Source organism: Stegostoma tigrinum, chromosome 9 (assembly GCF_030684315.1).
Source record: "Stegostoma tigrinum isolate sSteTig4 chromosome 9, sSteTig4.hap1, whole genome shotgun sequence".
Classification (NCBI taxonomy): domain Eukaryota; kingdom Metazoa; phylum Chordata; class Chondrichthyes; order Orectolobiformes; family Stegostomatidae; genus Stegostoma; species Stegostoma tigrinum.
In genome coordinates, this window is record NC_081362.1 from 12,666,445 (window position 1) to 12,689,966 (window position 23,522).

At 41.5% G+C, this 23,522-nt stretch overlaps 1 long non-coding RNA gene across 1 annotated transcript in view; it reads right to left on the reverse strand.

Annotated features, from left to right (window-relative positions):
* LOC132210031 (uncharacterized) overlaps positions 1-23,522 on the reverse strand; it is a 72,423-nt gene that overhangs the window by 45,139 nt on the left and 3,762 nt on the right. Inside the window, exon 2 of the long non-coding RNA XR_009446195.1 lies at positions 22,009-22,092. This is a non-coding gene — a long non-coding RNA (uncharacterized LOC132210031). The remainder of the gene's footprint in view (positions 1-22,008; positions 22,093-23,522) is intronic.

A 23,522-nucleotide genomic window follows, 5' to 3' on the forward strand; every position in this document is an offset into this window, starting at 1 on the left:
AAGAAGCCATTCAGGCCATTAGGTTTATACTGACCCTCCAGACAGTATCCCACCCAGGCCTACACCCCACATTGGATTTAGACAATAATAGACAATAGGTGCTGGAGTAGGCCATTCGGCCATTCGAGCCAGCACCACCATTCATTATGATCTTGGCTGATCATCCACAATCAGTATCCTGTTCCTGCCTTATCCCCATAACCCTTGATTCCACTATCTTTAAGAGCTCTATACATCTCTTTCTTGATAGTGTCCAGAGACTTGGCCTCCACTGCCATTTCTGCTATGGTTTCCAAACCATGCCAAACCAATGGTTTCTGCCATTACCACCCCATTTTAATCTGCACATTTTTGGATGGTGGAAGGGAAGCTGAGCACCCAGACGAAACACACACAGACACAGGGAGAACATACAAACTCCACATAGGCACACACCAAGGCTGGAACTGAATCCAGGGCCCCAGCACTGTGAGGTAGCAGTGCTAACCGCTGACAAACCCATGATGCTCTTTGTGCAAGAACATGGGAGACCAGCCAGGACTATGCTGGCATGTTCGAGTCTGAAGGAAATAATGTACTCACAAGAGTTTCTGCCACAGATTTGCCACATTTGTAGGGATATTTGACAGTGCATCCAGGTTCATCACAGCCTGGTACAACAACTGCTCTGCCTGAGACTGTAAGAAACTACAGAATGGTGTGTGCATTGCCCAGACCATCACACAAGCCAACCTCTTGTCTATGGACTCCATTTCGTGTCATACAGCTATCTAGGATGGAAACAGACCCTTTAGTCCAACTCATCCATGCCGACCAGATACCGCAAATTAATCTCGTCCCATTAGCTCGAATTTGGTCCATATCCCTCTAAACCTTTCCTATTCATATACCCATCCAGATGCCTTTTAAATGTTGTAATTGTGCCAGCCTCCACTACACAGATCATTCTAAACATGAGTCACACTCTGTGCGAAAAAGTTGCCCCTTTGGTCCCTTCTAAATCTCACCTTCACACTTCATATTGCCACAGAAAGACTGCCTACATAATCAAAGATCTCTCCCAGCCTGGTAATGCTCTTTTCCACCTCTTACATCAGGCAGAAGGTACAGAAGCTTGAACATATGCACCAGCAGGTTCTAGAACAGTTTCTTCCCTGCCATTCCTAGACTGCTGAATGGACCTCTGTAACTTCCAATAATGTTGATCTTGCTAATGCCGATTTTGCTTTGTGCACCGTCTAGGCAGCCATTACCTTGTGTACCTTGCTCTGTCTAAGCACCCTATGATCTGTATGTTCTTGTTTATTATGATCAGCCTGTACTGCTCCCAAAACAAAACTTTTCACTGTATTTAGGTACATGTGATTAAAATAAATCAAATCAAAGGAGTGGAGACAGATGTCCTGAGTGAAGGCACAAATGTACAGCTGGATGCAATCTCCGCATTAAATTTGGTGCTTAGGTTGTGAGCAGCTTGGTTCAACCTCAGTGATAATGGGAACTGCAGATGCTGGAGAATCCAAGATAACAAAGTGTGGAGCTAGATGAACACAGCAGGCCAAGCAGCATCTCAGGAGCACAAAAGCTGACGTTTCGGGCCTAGACGCTTCATCAGAGAGCAACCTCAGTCAGTTTCGCAGGCAAGGGAGCCAATCAAAGACGAGGGAACAGAGTTGAGGTGTGCACTGAAGATAATGGCTTCAATGTTCTGAATATATATCCTTGGAGGAAATTTTTGTTCATTACAATGCAGGATGTCAGAATACAAGCCTGAGAGCTTTGAGGGAGGACAGGGATTGAGAGAGCTGGATGCGTCGTCTGTACACATGTATGTTTTCAAATGATGTCATGAAATATCATAATGCCTGAAAAAGAAGAACAAAGAACCGTACAGCATAGGAATAGGCCCTTCAGCCATCCAAGTCTGCACCAACACATTTTGTCCTTCCATACTCCCTCTATTCCTTTCTTATCCATAAGACATAGGAGTGGAAGTAAGGCCATTCGGCCCATCAAGTCCACTCCGCCATTTAAATTGTGGCTGATGGGCATTTCAACACCACTTCCCCGCACTCTCCCCATAGCCCTTGATTCCTTTTGAGATCAAGAATTTGTCGATCTCTGCCTTGAAGGCATCCAACGTCCTGGCCTCCACTGCACTCTGCGGAAATGAATTCCACAAGCCCACCACTCTCTGGCTGAAGAAATTTCATCTCATTTCAGTTTTAAATTTACCCCCTCTGTTCAGGTGCTTCTTGAATGTTGCTATTGAGTCTGCTTCCATCACCTCCTCCGGCAACATGTTCCAGGCACTCACTACCTTTTGCGTGAAAAACGTGCCTCACACATCTCTTTCAAACTTAACCCCCACCCCCCACTCACACCTTGAACCTGTGTCCTCTAGTAATTGACCCCTCCATCCTGAGAAAAAGCCTCATACTTTCCACTCTACCCACACCATTCACAATCTTATAAACTTCTATCAGGTTGCCCCTTAGCCTCCCATGTTCCATTAAAAACAAATCCAGTCTAGCCAACCATTCCTCAGAGCCAAAACCCCTCCCTACCAGGCAACATTCTGGAAAAGCTTTTCTGAACCGTCTACGAAGCATCCACATCCTTCTGGCAGTGGGATGACCAGAACTTTTCGCAATATTCCAAGTGTGGTCAAACTAAAGTTCTATAAAGCGGCAGCATAACTTATCTATCCTTATACTCAATGAAAGCAAGCATGCCAGAAGCCTTTTTTTACTACCTTATCTACTTGCACTGCCACCTTCAGTGATCTGTGGATCTACATACCCAGAAAAATTGAACCCCTTTGCTCTTTCAGAAGGAGGAGTCACCCATTTCGTAAGGGGAACAATAATCACTTCATGATCTGGAGATGTTTATTAAAATGCCCTATTAAATCTAGTAATATAAGAATCAAATGGGGAACTGCACTTCATTCTTACATTTAATGAGCTGCCTATTAAACTTTCTGTGTTTTCTGGCATTCATCAATACATTGCTATTAGCCCTCGGTTTCTTAATTGTGATTCAAGTAACCAATTTCATTCTTTTTCACAAATTGTCTATAAAATGCTTTCATGTCTTCTGATTTCTACCTTCTATTCTCCTTTCTTTTATATCCATTGTTTGCAGTCTGGCTCACTATCATCTGAAGAGGGTTAAAAAATATCACATTCAGCCTTAGGTGCAGTTCATGATCTCCTTCTTCTCCTGTTATGGCCTTCCTCTTATTACTATTTTGTGAACTGAGCTCAAATATTCCTCGTTCTAGCACTTGGGAGTAATTCTTGCACATTACGAGAGAGAGAAAAAACACTGGGCGAGATTCTGTGAGAAAATTGATGGTGGGGAGACTTCTGGCAGAGCAGCAGGGTGCAGGCAAAGTCTGGGAATTTTTATTAGGAATAACTTATTTTTATGAGCAAAGAAATAAAAACTCACAATCTGTGCAGAAAGGCAGCAAGAGGTGAGATCCCCATTGTGTTATGGCACCTGCTACTTTTAGAACAGAACTAAGGGCAGGAAGACTAGCAAATCAGTCAAAGGGATTCAAATAGCAAAAGCTTCTGCAAATGATGCCCAATTCACCTCGAATTGGTGTGAAAATATCCGCAATTAAATTACAGCCTTGAAATCACTCCCTGGCAAATTAAATCTGGCCACACATGCGTGATATGCAATTAGGCTTGCAGTTGCACATTGAAGGAAAGGACAGATGTTTGGCACAGTCGCGCAGGAGTTAGTCACTCACAGCGCCAGGGCAGCACTAGGAACCTGGATTTGATTCCATCCTTGGGTAAATATCTATGTGGAGTTTGCACATTCTCCCCATGCCTGTGTGTGTTTTCTCCGGGTGCCCCAGTTTCCTCCCACGTTCCAAAGATGCACAGGCTGGGTGAATTGGCCATGCCAAGTTGTCTGTTGCATATGGGATGTTTAGGCTAGACTGATTAGCCATGGGAAATTCACGGTCACAGGGATGGGGTGGGATGCCCTTCAGAGGGGCCAGCATAGGCTCAATGGGCTGAATGGCCTGCTTCTACACCATAGGGATTGTGTGTTTCCTGCATTTCATATCTGCACAATCAGACAAAATGCACAGTAACCTCTCCAATTGTGAATGCTTGGAATTATCCGAATTTCAGAATTTTTGAGATTATTGAATGTCACGAGAATGCCTGACTAGAACGGTGTGAGATGGCAAACACCACAAATATAAATATCTACCAGAAGCCATAAATCAGTGATTTAACATGATGAAGCAGCAATAAAAATGTTGTTTTACTTGTCCAATGACTAAACTTCACATCATTAGGCTTCCAAAATATTATTCCAAAGTGATGATGTATTTGCTTGGGTCTGCTCACGATATTTTCAAACACTGATGCTTCCTAAAAGTCTATTTCCATACTGGAGAGATCACTTGCCATCCTTCTGTCTCAAGTTGTCATGAACGTTGTTGGCAACATTCATCAACAGTTTGTTAAATTTATTCATGGGCATCACTGACTAGGCCAAAATTTGCTGCCCATCCCTAATTGCCCAGAGGGCAGTTTCAGAGACAACCATATTGCTGTGGGTCTGGAGTTACATGTAGGCCAGACCAAGTAAGGATGGCAGTTTCTTCCCCTAAAGGGTGTTAGTGAATCACACGGGACTTTTCCCTGAAGAATCAATTTGTGGTCATTATTAGATCCTTAATTCCAGATTTTAATCGAATTCAAAGTCGCCCAAGACAGGGTTTGAATCCAAGACCCCTGTATGTTATCTAAGCCTTTGGATTAACTTACCTAGTGACAATATCACTCAGCCATCACCTCCTCTGATGTGTTTTCCTTTTATCTCCATCAAGGATTATACCTTCCCCACGCCATCAGCATGGTAGTCAAGTTCCTGAGCCATGTCTGGCCTGTTCCCTGCATTTCTGCCTTCTCCTCTTCACCTTCCTTCCCAGGACAACAATCAGATTCCATTTGTCATTCATTGTCCAGTCAGTTTTGGGTCCTATATATGTGTTTGTGCATGTGAATGTATATCTTCTATCACTGGCCATGATACAAATTCTTTATGCTTAAATCATTTACCAGCTTCAGCAATGCAATTACTTGAAAAATACCCTGTTTTATAACTAAGAATTCACTAAAAGTGCTTTCTATCTACTTTGTACTTGGTTCACCGGCATTGCAATTCAATTTCACAGTGACACAGGTGCTAAACTACAGAGCAATAGCTTGACAAGCTAAATCAAGTTCCCTTGCGAAAGTGATTTGATTCTTCAGCACGACCTTAGGGGCACTTGCAAACAGAAGTCAACATAGTGGGTGGTCTGCATTGCTTCTGCTATTTGGAAGCATTTATCCTATGATAAAGAAAACCATAATTTAAAGCAATTAGTTACTTGGATTTAATCTAAGTAGCAGATAGTATTTTCAAGCTGTATGCTAATTTTGAGAGTGAGGAACGGTTTCACACCTTAGTTTCTTGGTGATTTGTTTTTAAAGGTATTTGCATGATATTCAAACCTCCGACAGGAATGCAATCCCTACAGTAGTCACTGCAAGACATGAGGAGAATGAACTTGTGACTGAGCAAATGTTTCCTTTTTACGAAAAGTAATCCCATTAACAGAGTGCCTCCGCACAAGCATGTAGGTCTGAATTTTTACTCCTGGGGAAGGAGCACGGAGTTGGGACATGTAGCTCCCAAAAAGCCAACCAGGTTGATGTGTCCTGGATCATCAGATTTTGGTTCTAGGAGATGGGGAGGTTGGAGGAACAACTGAATCCTGGGCAAAATGCCAGCCTCAGTGCTCCAGAATTTTGACAAAGAAGTGGAAGAAAAAATAGCACAAAGAAACAGTCTGCACCCTCAAGCTTTGGAACCCCAGTATGTCCTCTCTTGCACTGTTCATTCTATCTCAATGGTCGCCTCCTGTCACCCCTCATAACTCCATTCCCTCTCCTTGTTCCCAAGGCCATCTATGGCCTGTACACCAAATTTGTGCCAACTCAGTCATACGGCATGAAGCATGTAATGATAACCCTCAGGGTCATAGAGTCACACAGCATGGAAACAGACCCTTCGGGCTAACCAGTCCATGCTGACCAGGTTCCCAAACTAAACTAGTCCCACCTGCCTGCTCTTGGCCCATATCTGTCCAAACGTTTCCTATTTATGAACTTACCCAAATGTTTTTTAAACATTGAAACTGTACCCAAGTCTGCCACTTCCTCTGGCAGTTTACTCTGTGGAAAAAAGTTGCACCTCAAGTCCTTTTTAAGTCTTCCTCCTTTCAACTGAAATATATGATACTTAGTTTCGAACTCCCCTACTCTATGGGAAAAGGTCCTTGTCACTTACCTTATTTATGCCTTTCATGATGTTATAAACTCAGTAAGGTCACCCCTCTTTTCTTATGACTGTAGAAAGATTTTTTTGAAAGATTTAAAGACTAGGAAATCAAAATACTATGACAGATGTAAGCTTACTTGATCAATATTTTGACAGTTTAACAATTCCAATGAGTACATGCGCTATTCATATCTTATCACATTTACTTTCAATAATTCCAAAGGGCTCTTACCTCCCCCAAATTCACCTCAACTCACCTTAAAGGGTGTCCATTGCCAAGATTAAATACTTTTTACTTTATCAGGGTATTTCCCGGGCATTTAAAAATTAGATACACTGTCATGTCCAAGACTACGCTTTTCAACATATGGAAGGGCATTTATGTGGGCATGACAATTAAATTAAAGTGGAAAATTGTTAAATAAACACACATTAGCACTCACTTAAGGAGATAATTCAGAATGCCCAGAATGTATAAGAAAAATTCCAAGGGGAAGATGCACAATTTGTGGGTAACTGGAAAGGTTAAAGACTGTGCAAACTTAAAGAATAAACATACAATTGTGCCATGATGAGCCGTAAAAATATGACAGAGGGAAAAAAATCTTTCCCCTTGATCAAAGGATGAATGAGCCAGGCTGGTGGGGGATGCATGGCATTGATTTAAGGTAAGCGGCAAGAGATTTAAAGGAAATGTGAGAAAATCATTTTTACCCAGAGCTTGGAGGGATTCTGGGACTGCCTACCTGTAAGGGTGCTACAGGCATAAACCCTCATAACATTTTAAGAAGTATTTAGATGTGCACTTGCAATGCCAGGCATCCAAATTCTGGAAAATGGGATAAGAATAGTTAGGTGGTTCTTTTTGACTGATGTGGACATGATGGGCACAAGACCTTTCTTTTCCTGTGCCGCAGATCTCTAGGACTTTATAATTTTATAGCTAACAAGCTTTGAATGATATCACTGCCACTAATCCTTCCTGTTAATACCAGTATAAACTGTTGGTATCGTGCTGGGCGTGAAGTCTTTGGCACGAGGTGGGTTCAAACATTAAGCAGGTTTATTACATACAATTTCATAACTCGTTACATTAAGCCTGGGAAACACAATGGTCTTTTGTGAGCTAACAGGCTTAATTTAAGAGTAAGTTCACATTTGCACTATTGAAGCATTCTAACTGAAAATTAGAACCAAACATATAACTGGTCACCTCCTTCCAGGAATAGTCCTTTTCATCCTGATGGGCAGAAAATATCTCATGATGTCAGTTAGCTCTTTCAGGAGATAACTCTGTAATACATCTCCCCCAAGTCTTTTCTCCCCCCTAGTTATTACATTCCTCACACAACTGCTTCAAATGATTAAGGTAGGCTTACCACCACCTCATCTCCCCACAAGTCTCTGACTTTAGAAATGACTGACAACTTGCTTGAGTTGACAGTCTGCTGCTTAAGGAGCACATATTCAGTTTGCTGCCACAGTAGATCCTTGCAGGATTTATGACTTTCCCAAGATGATTTTTGATGAGAGTATCCTCTGATATCTCTGTCACAATTAAAGGCTTATTTCCCTTGGACGATCTTCAGTTTCCCTAAATCATGTCAGAGAAGATCATTGCCTTCTTGACAGGATTAATCTTTCCCTTTTGACACTTTACTGAGCTTTACTTGCTTGTGATCCTTCTGTTCTTGTATATCTGTGTTTGGGTAACTTCATCACTTTATCAAGTTCATTCATAGACAGTAAAGCTAACAGAGTTGTTTTGGCACAAACATTTTAAGCAACTGACTTGATTACATCACGGATGTATGTTTAGTGATCAAATAAAATTGTAAGAGGCACAGATAAGGGAGATAATAGGCATCTTTTCCTCATGGTATGGGAGTCTAAAACTGGAGGGCATAGGTTTAAGGTGAGAAGGGAGATTTACAATAGGATCCAGAGGGGCAATTTTTGTTCACACAGAGAGTGGTGAGTGTCTGCAATGGGCTGGCAGTGGTGGAGGCGAGCACAATTTTGTCATTGAAAAACATTTGGAGAAATATATGGATGGGATAGGTAAGGAGGGATATGGGCCAAATGCAGGCAAATGGGACTAGATTAACTGTGAAAACTGGGCAGCCTGGGCAAGTTGGACTGAAGGGCCTGTTTCCGTGCTGTTGACCTCTATGACTCTAAATGTTGAAGAGCTGTCAACTGAATAGCACTAAGCCTTTCAAATGTGTGAACGGAGTGGTATCTTCAGATTTCTCAGTTGCGACGCATTATGTCAAACATCAAAGTAATCAATCTCGAGTGGCGCATTATTTTTCTCTTAGTGAACAATCTTCTGAGACTGATAATGCTTTTGTTCTTGTTGACTGCAGCACATCGATCACTGGTTTTTAGCTTCTGATCTCATTGCAGTTCTGTTTAGATTTTAGAAGAACTCTCAGCGTTCCTTTGATTTTGAGTACTGCTATGCTCGTACCACGCTCTTCTCTGTCAGGCAATTGTAGTTTTGCTCACATCAACCAAGGGCCTTTCTCATGTAAAATGTAATGCTTGGCCCAGTCTCAAATTTCAATGGGTTTGACGATCATTAACCTGTATGATCTCTGCCATAGCTGGCTCATATCTTCCAAAGGCAATAATATCGTTATTTAATATGTTTAAATTAAGGTTTATTTTGTTATTTTTGATTTCCTTTGAAAGATTCTTCCTTAAAGGTTCTTTTGACCTGTTTATGCAGATAAACATTCCTTTTTTTCAAGGTTCAGCGTTAGCTTCTTGCACGTTGCCTGGAAATGGTTGCAAAAGGCACAACAAAGCTGAACAGATTTTCCAGAGAGTGGCAATCTCCGGCCCTTCTCACGCTAAAAATAAGGGAGTTCCACATTTCTGAGAGGTCCGTAGTTCCATTCTGACAGCTGTTTCGCAGTGCAGAACTGTCAGAGAAAAGCAGGCCATGCCATGTTTTCACAGCAGTCAGCCACGTTATTCTGAAATTTAAAAGTCCTTTGAGAGCTGCTGGCACATTGTAAGTGTCATTTTAGGGAGCTGGGGGGATAGGCTGCTAAATGGGAAAGGAGGTAGTGTGCAGGTAAGTAGAATACCAAGCCCTAGAGTCATAGAGTCATACAGCATGGAAACAGACCGTTCGGTCCAAATCGTCTATGCTGACCAAGTAATCCAAACTTAACTAGTCCCATTTGCCTGCATTTGGCCCATATCGCTCTAAATCCTTCCTATTCATGTAACTGTCCAAATGTCTTTTAAACGTTGTAACTGTGCATGCAATTATTCCAAAACTGGCTTCATTAAAGTTTTTTACAGCTGTAACATGACGTGTCACCTCCTTCTACTCAATGCTCTGACCTATGAAGGCAAGAGTGAAGGGTGATTGGGTACCAGATAAATAGGATGCCATGGAAGGAGTTAGGGTGCCAGGGGAAGCATGCCAGATGAGTAGGGGGGAGCAGAGTCCAAGGTAGGTAGGGTGCCAGCTGGATAGAATGCCAGCTGGGGAGGTGATTGCAGGGATCGGATGCTAGATTGTTAGAGTCATGGCACAGCAAGTTGGATGCCAGGTGAGTAAGGTGCCAACTAGGGAGGGGACAGGGATATGATGCCAGATGCATAGGTGGTCAGTTGACAGGTAGATAGGACACCAAGCGGGCAACATTAGAATGCCAAATGGGTAGAGTGGAATGCAGTAAGGTCAGTGATTCACTGCTTAGGGTAGTTTACGATGGATGGGAGAAATTGGATCCAGTGGCGCACAAGGCTGTTGTGTCTAGAGGGTTATGGTCCATTGGTGACAAGGGTTGGGGTGAGGATAGGACAAAAAGTCAAGGGGTGTGGTTTTGAAATTGGGTTAGCTGCAGACATGGTGGTGGTTGGGGGAAGGGGATTCATGTAGTGGTGAAGGTGAAGAGGGAGTCAGAAAAGGTCAGGTCCAGCCTGTTGGTAGTGGTGGAAGGGTGGCAGCATCGTGTGATGGCCACAACACCAAGCCACAGCAGCGTGGCCGGAAGTCACCTCCCAGCTTGAAGCAGTCTGAGCCGTCTGGACAGGGAGCTGTAGGAAAAGGATCAATGAGCTTTTCCACTCCACCAGGGTGAGTTCGACTACATTCTGTCCAATTCTTCACCCTCACTCTACCTCTGCTACTGCATCCACTTCCCAACAAGTTTCATGCTCTAACACTCTCAACATTGCCTGCAACATCTTCCTTCACTCAGTATCACCTAGGTCAACCCAGACACGGCTAACCCAGTGAGCCCTCAACACCATCTACTCACTCATTCAGGATACAAGGCCCCGCTTGCACAAAATGTAACAGCTATGCCGCCAACGTTTATCACCCACATTGTCTGCCAGCTCTCATTCCAGGTGGAAAGCAGTCCCCACTTCTTTCAGAGACAATGCAGATGGTGGTGGGCTGCTTGACATGCCTCACCCCTAACTTGGAGATGATCCTGACTCCTGATCACCCCAAGTGACTGACTGGCCATGTCCAAGGCCCTGGTCTGGTATCGGAAGCTGGCTTTGACTTACTGCGCCAAGACCCCTTGATTGATGAGGGCTTGCCAATAAAAATGGCAAGCTTTCTTCCTTCGAGTCTTTGTTAAACGGCAAAGCAAGATTGGGGTCATATGACCTTGCTATCGCTGGCTGGGGGGGAGAAAGTGCAAAAAGGCAAGGTTAGGAAATGCAAGGAAGGGATGTTGTGTGTACCCAGGTAGAGTCAAGAGTCTGTGAGAGTTATGATAGCAAGCAAAGAACCTGGAGATACAGTCTGATCCAGTTCGTGAGTAGGGTTTGTGTTCCGGAGTTTTCAGCATCCTTGCTACAGCATTACAATAGTAGACAGATAGATAGATAGGTATCATTATAATTATAAAAATGGGAGGTGATAGTATTAATGGCGTTATTGCTGGATGATTAATCCACAGACCCTGGTAATGTTTTGTGAACCTCGGTTCAAATCCTACTATTGCAGATGGTAGAATTTGAATTCAATAAACATCTCGAATTAGGAGTCTAACAGTGACCATAAATTCATTGTTGATAATCGGAAAAACCCTTCTAGTTCATTAATGTCATTTAGTGAAGGAAACGGCCATCCTTACATGGTCTGGCCCTATATGTGACTCCAGATCCACAGCAATGTGGTTGACTCTTAGCTGCCCTCTGGGCAATTAGGGATGGGCAATAAATGCTGGCCTAGGCAATGACACCCACATCCTGTGAATGCATTTTCAAAAAGATGCTGTGCAGCTCCAGGTGCACCATTGAAGTGCCGAAGTATCTTGTAAGTGGATCGGAGATGTGTCACAGGAGCTCCTAGACTGTAAAAAATAGGAACAGGAGTAGGCTGTTCAGCCCCTCGAGCCTGCTCTGCCATTCCATAGGATCATGGCTGACCCAACACTCTTCATTTCCACTTTCCTGCCCTTTCTCCATCATCCAGAGACTGGCATATATTGAATACCCAAATCCATAGAAGTTGGGTATATATTGGCCAGTGCCCATGGAGAGTGCCCTGAGATGGTGTTGCCCAACATCCAACATGGAGGTCCTTTGGAACTGGAGGTGCTCTGATTTCTGTGCCAAGATTTCTCAATGGTTATCTTGTTTGGTGCATTTGGTAAACTAGGGACCACAATATCACCCTTGATTGGTGACTCACCCTTGCTGCTTATAAGAAAGGATGTGAGATGCTCCCTGCATTGAGATAGGCCTCAACAGACTCCTGCCGTAAACCTCACCATAATTCACAGCAGTCAAACCTCTATAGTAACTGCATAATGTATTTTATATGTGCTCCATAGTTGGAGGAAAGACTATTAGTTCAAGCCCTGATGCTTGGTCACTTTTGTATCCTTTTTAAAACTATTGTCAAATTGAATCACTTCTGCATCTTCAAGCTTTCCACATTGAAAAAGATAGTGTCACACTGATACTGCACCTTAAAGGAATATTTTCAATTGAACAATGAAAATTAACTTTTTCCAACAAAACACCTTTTAACAAATTCTTCTTCCAGCTTCAATCCTTCCAATCTCAGTTGTCAGTTTATATTGCTGTTTTCCCAAATGTATTAATGATTGTCTTTTTATTCAAGGAATTTCCTTACACCCTTTCCTGATATTTTTAAACAATTTTAACAATGTTTCCTTATTATGGCCTTTTAGCCTTTTTTGAGTTCATATGTCTAGAATTTTTCCTTAAATGTAAAACTTTTCATCCTTCCGCTCAGGGGCTCAGCTTACATCTTAACCACTGTAACCCATGTTTATGGCTTGGATTTCCCACTTTGTGAGAGCATTTGCACTCTGCTCAAGCTTTATCAAAACGTTCACTGTTTTAGGGTGATTTAAGCTTTTAGACACAGGGTCAGTAGCACTATGAGGATAACTGTTCTTTTAGCTACTGCCTACTGCAGTCAGAGATGCTGATAGAACGGTGTGAAGCTGGATGAACACAGCAGGCCAAGCAGCATCAGAGGAGCAGGAAAGTTGACGTTTCGGGACAAGAACCTTCTTCAGAAGAAGGGTCTTGACCCGAAACGTCAACTTTGCTGCTCCTCTGATGATGCTTGGCCTGCTGTGTTCATCCAGCTTCACACCGTGTTATCTCAGATTCTCCAGTTCCTACTATCTCTATAGATGCTGATAAGATCTGTTTGACTTTGAACTGCTGACGATTTAAAGATGCATTCACACTTTTCGAAACTGATTATTTTCTTGGATGACTGTGACATTTGCAGTACTGAAGATTTCTCCAACCTGTGCTACTGCTGCTGCTATAATATGTGTGATAGTGCTGCACTGCTGCTGCTAGCTTCTTATGAGAGCAGCTAAATTCAATCTCATATTGTAAGGTCAGGCTGAAAAGCTTTAGGTAACTTCACTACCATCAATCTTTTCTTGCTTGTAGTCGTCTAAAATATTGAACCACACAAAGAAGGATGCTCACATGAAGTCCGTGGCAGAAGAAGGGATCAAAGTTGATGAGCAATACTTGGGTTGATTACATACTACTAAATAGCTAGTTGCTTTTCATCGGAGATAACAAGATGGTCCCTTGTGAAAAATCATGCTCAACTTAAAAAGCGTATTCATTGTTACCACATTACTGAAACATTCTCATCAGCACTGACAACAAATACAAACCTGGTCAGCATCTCTCATGAACAGTCCTTTATATCCTAATGGGTGGAGACTATATCATGATGCCTGTTAACTCTTTCAGACACCAACTTCCTTATAATACATGTTCCGGTTCAGACGTTTGGACAGAATATTTTAAAAATGCAAAGAGTGACTAAAATATCAATAGAGAATGAAAAGTTGGAGTATGAACGAAAGCTAGAAACAAATTAAGAAACAGATAGGAATCACTTCTATGGATATAAAGCATGCTTTTATCTATAGATATAATAACATAAGAAACAGAAGCAAGGGTAGGCCATCTGGCCCCTCAAGTCTGCTCTGCAATTCAATAAGATCACGGCTGGTCTTTTCGTGGACTCAGCTCCATTTACCTGCCCGCTCACCATAACACTTAATTCCTTTAGTGTTCAAAAATTTCTATCTTTGTCATAAAAACGTTTGAGGAGGAAGCCTCAACTGTTTCACTGGGCAGGGAATTCCACAGATTCACAGCCCTTTGGGTGAAGAAGTTCCTCCTCAACTCATTCTAGGTTCATCTGCCAATGGAAGCAACCACCCTGCTTCTATTCCCTTCATAATTTTGTATCTTTCTATAAGATCCATTCATTGTTCAAAATTCCAATGAATACATTCATAGTCTTACTCAATCACTCCTCAGAAGCCAACCTTCTCAATTAGGAATAGGCAAGGTAAAATCACACTGCTGGGGTTATACTACAGGCCTCCCAGAAGCCAACTGGAGATAACGGAGAGAATAGGTAGACAGATTTCAGAAAGATGTAAAAACAGCAGAGTTATTGTGGTGGATGGATTTTAACTTCCCTGATAATAGGCTGGGCTCACTTTGTGCTCGTGGCTTGGATGGAGCAGAATTCGTAAGGACTATTATTATTATTCATAAGGATACTTTCTTGACACAGAATGTAAACATTCCAGCCAGGGAATGGGTTATGTTGGACCTGGTTTTAGAAAATGAGCCTGGCCAGTTGAGTGAAGTTTCAGTAGGGGATCATTTCAGGAGTGGCAACCATAATGCTGTGAGTTTTAAGATCAAAGATGATTGATGAGGGAAATGTGGTTGATGTTGTCTACATGGACTTCATTAAAGCTTTTGACAAGGTCCCTCATGGCAGACTAGTACAAAAGGTGAAGTCACATGGGATCAGGGGTGAGCTGCTAAGATGGATACAGGAGTGGCTTAGTCATAGGAGAGAGAGGGTAGAGGTGGAAGGATGCTTTTTGGAATGGAGGGCTGGGACTAGTGGTGTTCTACCAGGTCAGTGCTGGGACCTCTGCTGTTCATGGTTTACATCAATGATTTGGAGTGAAACATGGCTGGTCTAATTAGTAAGTTTGCAGACAATACGACTTTTGGAGTTGTGGATAGTAAGGAGGTTTGTCAGAGGATACAGCAGGATATAGATCAGTTGGATGCATGGGGAGAAAAATGGCAGATGGCGTTTAATTTGGACAGATGTGAAGTGATATATTTCGGAAGGTCAGGAAGGGTGGAAACTATACAGTGAATGGCAGAATCCTTAGGAGTATTGAAATTTAGAGAGACCTGAGTGTTCAGATCCACAGATCGCTGAAGGTGGCAGTATGACATGCTTGCCTTCAATGGAAGGGGCATTGAGTATAAGGATAGACAAAATATGCTGCAGCTTTACAGAACTTTGGTTAGGCCACATTTTGAATATCGCATCCATTTCTGGTCACCACACTGCCAGAAGGATGTGGGTGCTTTGGAGAAGGTACAGAAAAGATTTACTAGGATGTTGCCTAGTATGGGGGATTTTAGTTATGAAGAAAGGTTGGAAAGACTGAGCTTATTTTCACTAGAACGCAGGAGGATGAGGGGCGACCTAGTAGAACTTTCTAAGATTCTGGATGGCATGAATAGAGTGGAAGGTTTGAGGCTTTTTCCCAGGGTGGAGGAGTCAATTACTAGGGGACACGGGTTCAAGGTGTGGAGTCGGGGAGGACAACTTTAAAAGAGATGTGCAAGGCAAGTTTTTCATGCAAAGGGTGGTGAGTGCCTGGAACACACTGCCAGAGGAGGTGGTGGAAGCAGATTCAGTCGCAACATTCAAGAAGCACCTGGATGAATACATGAATAGAAAGGGAATAGAGGGATAAGGATTCTGTAAGTAAAGACAGTTTTAGTATGGAAGGACAAATCACGTTGACGAAAGCTTGGAGGGCCGAAGGGCCTGTTCCTGTGCTGTCCTATTCTTTGTTCTTTGTTTTGGAATCAATGTAGTGAACCTCCTCAAATGCCAGTACATCCTTTCTCAAGTAAGGAGACCAAAAGTGTACACACTTCTCCAGGTGTGGCCTCGCCAGCAACCTATGAACTTCTTAAAATGAAAAGAGATAACAAAATGAGCACTGATCCTATCGAAAGTGATACTGGGAATTAGTGGTAGAAAATTAAGGAGGTGCCAGATGCATTGGACAAATATATTGCATCAGTCCTTACGAGAAATGTTGAAAATAACATGCCAGAAGTAACTGCAAATCAAGAAATGGCAGAAAGGTGTCATGACTGGAACAAGGTCAACCACCTTGGCCTTATATGTAAATAAAGGGTGATTTGGATCCTGGCCTGTGTGGAGTTATTGCAGAAAGAAGGAACTCAAGACGAAGGGAGAAAGGCGAACTCTATCACAGTAAAATCTTGTATTAGGGTCCAATGTTTCAGCATGGCCCTGGAGTGTGGTGAAACTTTGCATATAACATGCATAAAAACACTTTTTGCTGTACTTCTGTATTCATATGACAATAAATCTAAATCTAATCTAAATGCAAACACATTGGAAGCAGGTCAGAAAACGTTTTCTGGATTAATATCTTGAATGAGCAAGCAGTCTTACGAGGAAAGCTTGGACAGGCTTGTATTTACTGGAGTTTGGAAGAGTAAGGTGCAATTTGATTGAAACGTAAAAGGTCCTGAGGGCTCTTGACAGGGTAGATGTGGAATGAATGATTCAATAGAATAAATGGATGGACAGTGGTTACTGCTTAAAAATAAGGAGTGACATAAAAGGAAGAGATGAGGAAGATTTTTTTCACACTGAAGACTGGGAATGTTTGAAACTCTGTTCCTCAAAAGGTGGTGGAGGCAGAGTCTTTGAATATTTCGGAGGCAGAGTTAGTAGATTCTTGATAAGCAAGGGGTGAAGGATTATTGATGATAAGGGGAATGGGTAATAATCAGATCAGTGGGATTGAATTGGGGAGAAGGTTAAAGAGCTAAGTGGCTTCTCCTAATTCATAACTTTTTATGTTGTTTCATTCAATATTATTGCAATCGTATGCAGCTAATCACATACAAATTTGAAGCGACGTGTAAAATCAGTGACCACAGAACAATGCAGTAGCAGTGAACAACATCAAATACATCAAGAGTGCAGTTATATTACAACTTACACCACTGGGAGCCATTTTGGCAGCAATACAAAAGGGAAAACACAACACTGGAACAAAATCAAAATAATACTGTAGATCACAGAAATGTGATGAAGATAAGTGAACTCACTCAGCACATCACACGGCAGCTGGCTTGGAGAGACAAAGAGTTTTAATAATCCCAACATTGAGGGAGAGGAATATTCAGAGCAGAATAGGAATAGGAAAGCCAGACATGCACGTAAACCTGATGTCCTGCAGATATAAACTTCAGGACATATTTTCCAGTGGTTCCGCCGGTTTCCCATCCAATGGCCAGCCCAAATAATGGGTTGCCAGAGTGGGAAAACGACCTGAGAAGCAGACAGCCCATAAGGAGAGAGTTTTTATGGTCTGACAGGGAGCAGATTGTGATAGGAGCTTTTGGGGTTGGTCAGATGAAACCACAATCAGGAGGGATTAATTGCAGGAAGTGGGAAAGTGTACTGATGAGGTGAGATCATTGAGTGAAAGAGAGGGGGTCAGCAACTATGGAAGCAGGTATGGTTGCCTGTCCGGGGCAGAGATAGAATGACTCCTCTGTCTCTTGCTCCACAAGCTGTGCTGTAAAGGCATTGACTCTTTTTAATCTCCATTTTCTTTCACATGCTTTACTCTGTGATAACAACAATAAAGTTCATGGAATGATCAAATTAAAATGGTATTTTAACTAAATTAGTAGTATGATGTTCAAGTGAAAGGTCTAAAATGACCGATTTTAGTACTGGATCATAAAAGAAGCCTATCTGTAAAATATTCTTGACCAGACCCAATGATTATCTGTATTTTATGTTTGCTTGGCAATTAGCAAAGTTCTGTGATCCTCAATAGATTAATAAGACTTAAAATAAACGTGTGAATTTTAATCACGTGTGGCTTCCTTTCTTAAAAATTGGAAACAGCTCATTTCATGTACTCACAGGTTTTCAAAAGTCTGGGAAGTTCAGCAGCAGATTTTTAATAAAATTCTGGTTAGAATGGAGAGACTTGGCTTTCTCAAAAGTCTTTACCGGCCATCCTGTTTCCTGAAGGCAAATTGACCACCTTTTCTGGAATTCAGATGGTATTGTATTGAAATTTAAAATGTTAATGTCATACTCAATGCTAAGTCACTTGCTTGGGGTTTAAATTATCCACCAATCTTTCAAAAGCCCTCATTACATTCAGAAGGTGGTTGCTGACCTGCTTCAGAAACACCTTCTCTGAGGAAGGAATCACCCATTGTTTTGCATTTGATACCACATATAATGAAAGAGGAAATGTATTAACATGGTGCCATTCACATTCATCAGGCATGTTATAACATTTTTACAGTCAATGAGACTTTTTGAAATATACTCATTGTTCTGATATGGGAACTGTTTGCAGCCATCTCAGCTTTAGCTTCGGTTGCCTATTTGCTGGTGACTGTACACTTGTGGCCAGTTGAGAAATAGATTGGTGACGGCTTGGTGATATTATCACTAGACTATTAATCCAGAGACTCTGGGGACCAGGGCCAAAACTTGCCATGGCAGACCGTGGAATTTGAATTCAGTAAAAATCTGGAAATATGTTTAATGATGACCATTGCTGATTGTAAGACCATCTGGTTTACTAACATTCTTCAGGAGAGAAAATCTTCCGTAATACATGTAACTCCAGACCCATTGCAATGTGGCTGACTCTTAACTGTCCACTGCGCAATAAACGTTGGCCCAGTCAATGCTGCTCATATCCCATAAAAAGAGTTGAGAGCTGGACTTGTAACGCCGCCTGAACCTGCCCTCGAATGACATCGTCCTTATGGACAACACAAATAAAACTGAAGTAGTGCACCAGGCAAGCCTTATCTTGACCTCAAGGTTTCAAACCATGACTAGAGCCCATCACCAGTGGTTAAAAACTTACTTTAGAAGCACACTTTCTCCAACTGTTTGTATTGACAGGACACATGGGAGAATTGCCAAAGCAAGTTTACCCTTTGGCTGACTTTGATCATCAGTCTGGGAATGAAGAAGATTTTTTTGCTCACTAAACCATCAGTCTGTGGAGCAATAGTTCTGTGCACTCTTTTCTGATTTTTGTGCTTAAGATTCTGTTGTGAGACCTAAACCCACAACTTCCTGATTGGGAAGCAAGAGAGCTACCAGTTTGGCTACAACTGGAAGACTATGCAAATATTTTCCCAAATGTTTCCACAGGAAATTGGGAGAAATCATTGACCGTTATATAATGGGAATAAGAGAATAGATTAGTACAGCCAAACCTACTCGTTTTTAGCTCCACTCTGCAGTCCTTTGCAAGAGGCCCTGCATTTTTAAAATCCAATTCCTTATTGAAAACCATTACATTCTGAGGAAGTTCATTCCAGGTCCTAGCCACTTGCTGCCTCAAAAAGTTTCTTCCCCATCTCAGTTTTGGGTCTTTTGCCAATCAAGCATTAATTGTGGTCCTCAAGTTTTGCAATATTTTCATCAATTCTCCTCTCAACCACTTCTTCCCTCAGAAGAACACTTGCAGCTTCTCCAGTAAATCCAAAGAATGGAAGACCCCAGAATAATACTCATCCACATCCTCTCTCAAGCTTTAACATTGTTCCTAAAGTTCAGAATCAGACACAATACTGTAGTCAATGTTAAACGGATACTTTACAAAGGTTCATCATAATCTCTGTGTTATGAGAATACAATTTAATTTCCATTTCAGTTTTAGCCATTTGTCATTTCATTTGTCCCCGCCCATTTTGACTGCACTCATCTGGTCAAAATATGATTATCACCCAATTTATAATCATATTGTTGCATGATTATCAACATGTCACCCTACTGGCAGCTAGCTGCCTTATCTTCAGCACTGCAAGAAATAAAAGATGCATCTCTATAAAGAAGCAAAACTTTATTTCATTAACTTAATTCCCAATGAGCTCAATTTCTTACACTCCTGAATGAACCTATTCCAAGCAAATTTGGTGTTAACTATGTTGAATACAGATTTAGGCTGATTCACTGACCATATGATTAAAAGATGTGCTCCCGTGATTGCCTGTAATTTCAGTGTGAGTCCTGTTATTCTGTTTAATTACTTTCTGAACACTATAAAATGCCCATTTCTAAGATCTTGTTACTCCTCCTGGGGTGTGTGGTCATTTCTCATTCCTCATTTATTTGCTTGTTACCAGCTGGTTATTAAACATTATTGGAAATATCTACAGCCTCTTCTTTTAATGTGGATCAATTTACTCAATAAATATTCTGTTACTCAAAGTCTTGGATGTATCCTGAAGATTCCATGTTCTGCTTTTACTAGCTGTTACTTATTAAATGTCCTAGAGTTTTATGAGTTCCACGGCGCCACATCTCTTGAGTAAACTCCCTTAAGTAAAACCTTTCATTTGTGACATACTGTCCATGTCTTATCAGTTTCTTTTTGCCTGATCTAACAGTGATGTTAACATATACATTTCCTTCAGGTAAAACCTGGCCTTTAGAATCACCAGCAACTTGTTGATATTTGAAAGCTTAATTGTTGATTGTAAACTAGCTTTCTAAACATCACTTATCAAAGTTCTGTTGTAGGGCAACACCATGATTTTACATATTTATTTGAAATATTTTCTTTCTGCTATTTCAGTGAAGGTACAACTGTGTTTACTTGAATAGATTGGTTCTTTGGCTAAAGTGAGGATGTGAATTTCAGACAACTACGTTCAATATTGTCAGTCTTACTTCACCTTTCCTTTTAAGCACCGTTTCAAGATAAACAGTAGGCTAGAGATGAGGACGACAGAGATGAGGTGAAATTTCGTCCCTCAAAGAGGGGTGAATCTTTGCAATTCTCAACCCATGGAACTATGGAGACTCAGCCATTGTGTATGTTCGAGAACATCCATCAAGAGGTTGATAGATTTTTTACTAACTAAAGGTCTCAAAGGACATGAGGGTAGCAGGAAACTAGCATTGAGATAGTGGATCATCTCTAATCTGGATGAATGACACAGAGCATTCAATGGACCAAATGGCCTACTCCTGCCCCTATCTCCTATGTTCCAAAAATTGTAGATTGCTCATTGTTTGGCTAACACTCTGCTATTTTTGTGTCTTTTCTTATGTATTGTGCCAATACTAAACCAGCACTCAGAAGCAAGAGGTGTCAGGGCATTCTCCATCACAGATAAATCTTTTAAGCCCCTGAATTCTTCAACTTAAATGTTTTTATGTCCTTAAAGATGCTGGAAAGTAATCTGATAATTGTAAACTAGGGCAACAGGCTATCCCAGATCTGAATGAGTAATGGGATTAACTGTCTATCTCTTCAGTCAGTGAGTTAATAAATTGAAGATGAGTACAGGTAAAACTGAGAAGCAGGGTTGAATAGTGTGCATGAATTGACGTCAATCAGATACAGGAAAAGATACAAAGGGAGGGAAAGAAAGGGGTAGAAAAAAAAATTGGAAAAGTACAGAGAAAGTTTTCAAAAAATCAATTGATACTTTTCAATTCTCTAAAAATATCCTATCTGAAGGAATGAGACATCACGCTCATAATTATTTCCGGCAAGAGAGATTGAATGGTTATTATTAGCAATATAGCATGCCACTTACTCTGATAAGTACTGTAAGCACCATTCAGAGATGATTTTAATAGGAAATATTCATATTCTTGAAGCTCATGAGGCATTTGAGTGCTGAAGAAAGACTGGCAGTTTTATGTGTTGCAAAAAAGGTACTGCCTGTTTCTTATTATCTGAGTGCTTCCTTCACTCCTATAGAAGGATCTTAAGGCAAAAATAAAATGGCAATATGGGACAAAAAGGTATCAGAAGCAAATGTTTAAGGAGGGGACCCAGTGGCGGAGAGGTATTTTTGCTGCCCTGTTAATCCAGAGACCCAGGTAATATGCTGAGGCCCAAGGTTCAGATCCTGCCAAGGCATGTGGTGCAATTTGAATCTAAAACAAAATTAAGAGTCGAATGATGGCCATTGTCAATTGTTGGGGGTATCCCACCCAGTTCACCAACTTCCTTTAGGGTAGGAAACAGCCATCCTTACCTGGTCCAGCCTGCACGTGACTCCAGATGCACTGCAATATGGGTGATGAGCAATAAATGTTGGTCAAGCAGCAGTCTCCTCATGCTGTGAATGAGTACAAAGAAAAATTATTCAAGGATCAAGAACCTCACAGCAAATATTCTATGTCTTTTATTCATTTCATAAATTTGCTGAATAGCTCATATTCCTCCACATTCCTTTCAAACGTGGTCGTTTCTTCGTGGTCGATCAACTAAACCGAAATCCTATATGTTCCGTGACATATTTCAATTGCCCTGGCTTCTGATGGGCTGAATGGCCTCCTTCTGCATCATAACATTTCTATGAAGTAAGAATGATTGTCTCCAGTTCCCAATGCATTTCAGACATAATGTTCATTTCTGCAACTATCTCATTGATTTTTACTATATATCCCCCAGTTCATTTCAAACAGTCTCCTTTACGTTCTTGTTTACTAAGCTGCATTTAATCCCTGATCATTGTTAGCTCTTGACCTAAATCTAACACTTAGTCCAATCAAGTTAATAACCATGGTTCTATGTCAATCTCAGGTAGACTTGGTCACTTTCTGGAATTTTTAACAGTTTACGGTTATGCTATTTTGATCTGATCCCCACCTCTTTCTTGTAAGTTTAAAGCTGTAGATGCAGTTCTATATCTCCTTTCCAAATTGAATAAAATTTCCAGCGAATGCAACACATAACCATCTGCATGACATAAGAACATCTGCTGCAGTTAGTGAACTTGCAATGAGAAAATGATTTACACACTCAGTTACAATCTGTAGCATATGAAAGGGTTACAACAATTCCAATGAAGTCCCGATGAAGCCTCTAAAAGTGCCAATTTTTGGACCATGAAATTTAAGACCTTGCAAAGTCCTCCTTATAAGTATACCTGAAAATCAAAGAACTATTTCACAGAGTGGTCAAGAAGTAGCCAGACACTATGGTATCATAGCTTACAGTCAAGATCCCAGGCACCAGCATCACCATACCTGAATATGACCTGCCCTACAGGCAGGACAGGCCCAGAAGAGGAGGCAGCACAGTGCTATACAGTCAGGAGAGAGTCCTCAAAAGTAACTCATGAAATCTCATGGCATCAGGTCAAACTGAGCAAGGAAATCTGATTACCACTTGACACCCAGCCTTTCCCCTCAGCTGGTGAATTAATTCTTCTCCAACCTAAAACGCATTTGGGGGAATCATTGAGTTTGGCAAGGGTGCAAAGCATACTCTGCGTGGAGACCTTCATAGCCCTTCACCAAGAGTGGCTCAGCAAGACCACTACTGACCGAGCTGGTTGAGCCCCATAGTAAATAGCAACCAGAATGAGTGTTCAGCTGGTGTTAGGACAACTACCAAGAGGGAAAAACATACTTGACCTCATCCTCATTAATCTGCCTGCCACTGCTTCATCTTTCCAATACAGTACCAGTGAGAATGACGACTCTACAGGCCTTGTTTAGATGAAATCCCATCTTCACTTTGAGGCTGTGCACCATCACGTGT